Raw genomic sequence first — 7,525 nt, 5'->3', positions numbered from 1 at the left:
ACTAAAACCCTTTTGAGAAGATTTGAGAGCAATTTACGAGAGAAACCAAAACAAGTTCAGTTTTGTTTCTCACCAATTTACAGCGCAAACAGACACATTACACCATGTCAGCCAACACAGCCTTCGGCTCAGATGAGCTTGGAATATCTAAAGGGACCATTTTGGGAGATCACCACATGGTGGAGGCTTTCCTTGGAGAAGGAAGCTTTGGTGTTGTAACGAAATGTCGCGATACAAAAAACAACAAAACTGTTGCTATTAAAGTCAACAAGAGCGACCCTGAAATTCTGCTCCAGGCAAAACTGGAAATTTTCATCCTGGAGCAGCTACGACGCTTGGATCCAGACAGGTGCAACATTGTCGAATGGAACGGCTATTTCCTCGATGGAGAGCGCATTTGCTTGAATTTCGAACTCCTCGACCAAAGCCTGTCAGACTACATAGGGGATCGGAATAACCAAGGTCTCCCAATGAGAGAAATCAGGCCAATTTTGCATCAGCTCGCAAATGCTCTATTCCACCTGGGTTCTGTGGGAATAGTGCATGCTGACCTCAAACCTGTCAACATCATGGTTGTGAACCGCAGTGAGTCTCAAGTCAGAGTCAAACTTATAGACTTTGGCATCGCATGTAACACCTCTGCAGTGATTCCTGGTGACTGTGTGGGGACAATTGGTTATTGTGCACCTGAGATTATGCTTGGCACTCCATATGATGAAGCAATTGACATGTGGTCTCTAGGGCTGGTAGCTGTGGAGCTTGCTACAGGGGTGCCTCTCTATCCTGGGGAAGACGATTATGATGTTTTGAAATTCATAATTGAAACCCAGGGTCAGCTACCAGATCATCTCCTAGAGTCTGGCTTGTACACTGACAGCTATTTCATCGAGGATAACCACAACGAACAGCGCTGGACATTTAAGACCCCAGAACAATTTCAATACGAGACACATTATCGATCCAAGGAAACTCGATCGATAAAACTTAAGTGTCTCGATGACCTCGAACAACTGCTGAAAGTTAGGCGAGGATCGGAAAATGGCCAATCATTATTTGTAAGGCTAATCAAAGAAATGTTGGCCTTGGATGCAAATCAGCGCATAACACCCTCAGAGGTTCTGAAGCATCCCTTTTTCGACCCTGGCCTCTCAAGGAGAACCCCCTGCACTGACATGAATAGTACAGGGGGAGAACTCCTTGTGCTCTCTCAGCAGCCTTCAAGCTGGAAAAGTCATGGATCACAAAAATTCAGCTGCAGTTTCCAAAACTCGGTTGAATTTCCTCAAAAAGGAGACATCAACACCTCAGCCAACCCATCTGCCTCTGAAGATGATCTTCAAATAACGGAAGGGACCATTTTAGGAGATCACCACGTGGTAGAGGCCTTCCTTGGAGAAGGAGGCTTTGGTTTAGTAACCAGATGTCGCGATACAAAAAACAACAAAACCGTTGCTGTTAAAGTCAACAAGAGCGACCCTGAAATTCTGCTCCAGGCAAAACTGGAAATTTTCATCCTGGAGCAGCTACGACGCTTGGATCCAGACAGGTGCAACATTGTCGAATGGAACGGCTATTTCCTCGATGGAGAGCGCATTTGCTTGAATTTCGAACTGCTCGACCAAAGCCTGTGGGACTACATTGGGGACCGGAATAACCGAGGTCTCCCAATGAGAGAACTCAGGCCAACTTTGCATCAGCTCGCAAATGCTCTGTTCCACCTGGGTTCTGTGGGAATAGTGCATGCTGACCTCAAACCTGGAAACATCATGGTTGTGAACCGCACTGAGTCTCCCGTCAAAGTCAAACTCATAGACTTTGGCCTCGCATGTCCTGCTTCTGCAGTGATTCCTGGTGACTGTGTGGGGACAACTGGTTATTGTGCACCTGAGGTTATGCTTGGCATTCCATACGACAAAGCAATCGACATGTGGTCTCTGGGGCTGGTAGCTGTGGAGCTTGCTACAGGGGTGCCTCTCTATCCTGGGGAAGACGATTATGATGTTTTGAAATTCATAATTGAAACCCAGGGTCAGCTACCAGATCATCTCCTAGAGTCTGGCTTGTACACTGACTGCTACTTCATCGAGGATAACTACAACAAACAGCGCTGGACATTTAAGACCCCAGAACAATTTCAATACGAGACACATTATCGATCCAAGGAAACTCGATATATAAAACTTAAGTGTCTCGATGACCTCGAACAACTGCTGAAGGTTAGGCGAGGACCGGAAAATGGCCAATCATTATTTGTAAGGCTAATCAAAGAAATGTTGGCCTTGGATGCAAATCAGCGCATAACACCCTCGGAGGTTCTGAAGCATCCCTTTTTCCACCCTGGCCTCTCAAGGAGAACCCCCTGCACTGACATGAATAGTACAGGGGGACAAAACCTTGTGCTCTCTCAGCAGCAATCATCGTTTGGGTGGCCAGAATTCTAGGGGAGCTAGAAATTCTTGTGGAAAAAAAGCCCAAAACAATAACATCAACAAAAACAAGCAATGAATGTGGTCTTAAACTTGGGCACAATTTGGCTTGAAATCCATCAACTAATCTCTCAATATTCAAAGCGGAGCAGCAGACAACTTACCATCACATCAGTCCTTCAATCAGACCTACAACAAACGTCTTCAGTCTCTCACCCCAACCGGTCGCAGCAGATGGCCGCCCCGACCTGAGCCTGGTTCTGCCGGAGGTTTCTTCCTGTTAAAAGGGAGTTTTTCCTTCCCACTGTCGCCAAAGTGCTTGCTCATAGGGGGTCATATGATTGTTGGGTTCTCTGTATGTATTATTGTAGGGTCTACCTTACAATAATACAAACAGCCTTGAAGTGACTGGTGATGTGATTTGCTGCTGAATGAATTCGGAACTAATTGGAAATCTGGATATTAATTAAATAAACCTGCTTTGAGCATCAATTAATTGTTGTTTGAAATTCTTTATAAATATATAAATATAGTGCCACTCTTCTACTGTTTAAATTGCAACTGTTTAAAACTGACTAATTTATTCATACACTTGAGCATAAACACACGCACAGTAAATGGCCTGTATTTGTACAGCGCTTTACTTAGTCCCCAAGGACCCCAAAGAGCTTTACACTACATTCAGTCATTCACACATTCACACACACATTCACACACTGGTAATGGCAGCTACATTGTAGCCACAGCTGCCCTGGGGCGCACTGACAGAACATTGCAGAACCTTCAGCACCTCGTATGAAAAATATTTGACTGTGTGTATGCTTTTAGCGCTGTTTGGATTTGAGAAAATCTAAAATAAATTGAAAATTTTTTTTAGAAGTTGTTTTATACATTTCAGTGGTATATTATGCATACAATAGGACATCTATTTAGATTTACATCTTCCACAGAAAAAACTGCACATTACTGAAACTTAGTATACTGGACTTTGTTGTTGTCCCACACAGGTTCAATTTCGAGTGGTAGATGGCTCAGTGCTCAGTCAACCAAGATTTTATGATAGTGGGCACAATGAGATAGATAAGCTGCTTGTAAACAGTACTTTTATGCTCTCTTTTTCCATTTGGATAAGAAAGAAAGAACCAGGAAACAAAGGCAAACAAATAATCTCTGCCTTTATCCCAGATTCACATTATAGGAACAGCTGCTCAATGACCACTGTAGTCTTTGCTTACTGCACTTTTATCTACATCTATGCAAAGTGATCCACTACACCTACTTTTACAGTTAAATCGTTTTATGAGCACTCATGCCATTTTAATCTGAGTTTCTACTCAAATACAATCAGTAAAGAAAAACACAGTCTGTCACGTTTGTTTTGAAGGAAAAGGTATTCCCTGCAAATGTTTATCTGTGTGAGACTATTCAGAAAACAGTAATTTTCAGCTACTGTATAGCTCTGTGTAAATAATCATTCTGTACATTCGATAATCTTTAATCCTACAACTGTTTACAACTTGCATAGTTCCCATTTCTGTATAGCTGTATATCCCAGATTCTGTAAAGTTATTTATTTCATATTCTGTATAGTTTTTCATATTTATATCCTGTTCATATCCTGTACATAGCTTGTACTCACTACAGCCTGTACATACTTATAGTTATAGAATATTCACAACATACTTCATACCGTGTACATTATAACATACCATAATAGACCCATTTCTGTAATATACTCACATATCTATATTATTGCTAATATATATTGTAATATATCTATATCACTAAAGAACTTCTGGATGGATGCAAACTGCATTTCGTTGCCCTGTACCTGTGCATGTGCAATGACAATAAAGTTGAATTCTATTCTATTCTATTCTATTTTGTTTTATAGGTGAGACACTTGGCCTCTTTTTTCCTTGTTCTACGTTTGTCTTTTGTCCGATTACTCTGGAACACAAGATGGAAAACTGATATTCTCATGTTAAAAATATAGAAAAAGGATTTTATCACCCATAAATGTTAACTTCTCATGCCTCTTAGCACAAGCAGGAGCAGAAGCGCCCTCTGCAGTTTGTGTGTGGGAGTGCAAAAGCTTACAGCACCTGGTATTCCCAGGCGGTCTCCCATCCAAGTACTGACCAGGCCCGACCCTGCTTAGCTTCCGAGATCAGACGAGATCGGGCGTGTTCAGGGTGGTATGGCCGTAAGCGAAAGCAAAGCTGTGAAAAAGACCTTTTATTGGTGGCAAATGTCTCACAGTTTGATCTATATTATTGTGCTAAACTTCATATGTTACAGCGACAACATGCAAACCTTCGTTATTAACTGCAGCTTCAAATTGAGCTGCAAAAATGCTTTTCCCGCAGTAACATCACGATAAGAAGACATGTTCGTTGATTACAGCACAGTGTTAAAGTGACAGAGAGCACACGGTGTGTTGGGTCGATTTGGAAGTCCAACATTTTTGTCGTTTGGACATTTTAACTTAAATATAGAAAACAAAAACGTAAGCGTGTATGTGTCATTACAGCATGTATAAAAACGCCGTTTCTGAGCTGACCTTTCGCTTACGGCCATACCACCCTGAACGCGCCCGATCTCGTCTGATCTCGGAAGCTAAGCAGGGTCGGGCCTGGTCAGTACTTGGATGGGAGACTGCCTGGGAATACCAGGTGCTGTAAGCTTTTGCACTTCCACACACAAACTGCAGAGGGCGCTACTGTTTAGTAAGAAACTTCATGACCTCTCTTCTAATTTTTTGCTTGTGTACCGTTAAAAAATTAAAACAACAATCATCTCTGCAGCTTATTGGAGACACCTTTGTGATTCTGTTGTAGAGCAGAGCAGAGGCAGACATTTGATACACCCGGGGCTTAGCCCTAAAGGGTAGTATGCATCTGGGACTTGGGGGGTGGGGGGGAAGAAATGACTGAAAGATTAATTGGCTCTGTTTTGAGTTCATATTCATATAGGGAAAAATATATCACATGTGCAGGACACCTTAAAGTAGTTTTTTAATTAAGCAGCAAGGCAGAACAAAGTCGGGGCTGTATCAAGACACGAGGACTAAACCCCAATTCAACCAGACCCAGAACTGATCCGGAATTAAAACAGGACTACAACAGTTCAGAAGCAGGACTACTTAGGATTTAACCAAGACAGAACCAGAATCAGAGCTAGATGATAGTAGCACTAAAAATCATCATAGACCTGCACTACACTTATTTTTTAATTCTACCAAAGTCCACTATTTAGATTGAGAAAAGTTTAGATAATTATTTAACCTTGTTGTGCAAACAAGCCTGCAAAACTTAATAAATATAGAATTTGAAAAATAACAAACCTAAAAAGAAACACTAGGTACGAGATACATGAGGACCTATGATACGCTGATACTTTTGGTAAACAACCATTTGACTAACATGTGTGTCTCACCTGCTCTTGTTCATCTGTTCTGTCCTCTCTCTCTCCCTCTTTGTGCTGACAATCAAACCAAACACCAACATCATCAAATATACAGTTGAAACCAGATATTTACAAACTCTTCAGATAAAAACAAAAACACTTTTTTAATTGTAACATCAAATCAGACTAAATGTTTATTTTTTATGTTGATAAATATAAAAAACATATTTGTTAACTTTAAGAGTAAAGAGAGAAACTGTCTGTATTTCTTAATTGTAAATGGCACCAAATTGTATTCAAACTGAGCCACACTTATGGAGCTCCACAGTTCTTTTCCTGGTGTTTTGGTTGACATCTCTTGATGTTCCCATGTCAAAGAAACAGGCTCTGTGTTTTGCCTTATATGCATCCACAGGTGTGCCACCAACCTATCAGAAGCTTCTTCAGCTCAGAATGGAATCGTCTGGAGTTTTCTTATTAATTAACAATAAACTTAGTGTATATGTGCTCCTAAATTTGGTGAAAGTGATAAAAAAGAGACAGCTCTCTCTCTTTAACTAATTCAAAATATATTTCAATATTTATTTATGCAAAACAAAACAAGTTTACTCTAAATTGATGTTGTACAGTAAAAAAATGTTCTTGTGTTTTCCATAAAGTGTAAATATCTGGTTTCAACTGTGAATGTACTGCTGTGTATTGAAATTCCTTTTGTTTTGCATAGAAATATACTGAACAACATACAAAGCATAATATATAAAATAACATCTACCAGAGTTTTTCTTTGAAAGAAGCTCCTTATGTCCAGTCTTGTATATCAGTGCATAACTGAAACCGATTTATTTAGCCGTGGAGGGAAACAACTGAAAATATGAAATAAACACACATGTAAGCTAAGACTCTCTAAAGAAACAGCATTGTTGTTGTTCGGCTTTTCATTTCACTTTTTGTTGATTCACTTGAAGAGCAAGTAACGTAATATGGGTCAAGTGATCAGTTTGATATCAATCTTTTGTGATGCACCGTCATATTTACATTATTTGTACAGTACGAATGATTTCCTTTGGAACCTGGTCAAACTTCAGTTCTCTGTCTGCCTCGCTGCGCTTCTCCAACAGCGCACTCGCAGGCAGCAGCTGCCCCGCCCCCTCGCTCAGTGCCTGAGCTGGGATCATACCAATATTAAGGGGAAAAGTTCACAGCAAATGTCTTTAGTGGCAGGAAGGATCGATTCTTCACCAATAGTGAATGACCTTTTAGCCTTAGCAATACGGTTAGCCACCAAGTATGATGCTCTCAGTGCACTTGTATTTGTTGTTGTGGAGGCCCTCAGTAATGGCTTCTGTCCCTGTTGTTCCTGCTTTTTTCTTTTAAACTAGTCCAAAGGCTTGTTTTTTAATGTCTCCAAGTGACGAAGCAGTTTTGAAGGCTTCATTGCCTCATTGGAGAGCTGGTCTCCACATATATTATGCAGAGCGGGCTTGGTGCATGGGAATCACTTGTTGCAATATATCCACTTGTTGTCTGTTAAATGCAGCTTTCTTTTTCTTAGTAGTTGTCATAGACTCTTCTTCTGTCTCCTCACTGGGCCTTTTTTCCTTTGCAAAGAAACCCTCCAAAGACATCTGTTTTTTACTAATTTTGCTAGTTTGTGGGTTTAATATTAACTAATGTATCTTGACATGCGTCAA

General features: G+C 40.7%; 1 protein-coding gene across 1 annotated transcript in view; it reads left to right on the top strand.

The window, feature by feature from the left end:
* LOC308394299 (uncharacterized protein) overlaps nt 1–7,525 on the top strand; it is a 1,060,216-nt gene that overhangs the window by 141,915 nt on the left and 910,776 nt on the right. The window lies entirely within an intron of this gene.

Source organism: Rhamphochromis sp. 'chilingali', assembly GCF_963969265.1.
Source record: "Rhamphochromis sp. 'chilingali' genome assembly, chromosome: 3".
Classification (NCBI taxonomy): Eukaryota; Metazoa; Chordata; class Actinopteri; order Cichliformes; family Cichlidae; genus Rhamphochromis; species Rhamphochromis sp. 'chilingali'.
This window is presented reverse-complemented; position numbering and strand designations above follow the sequence as displayed.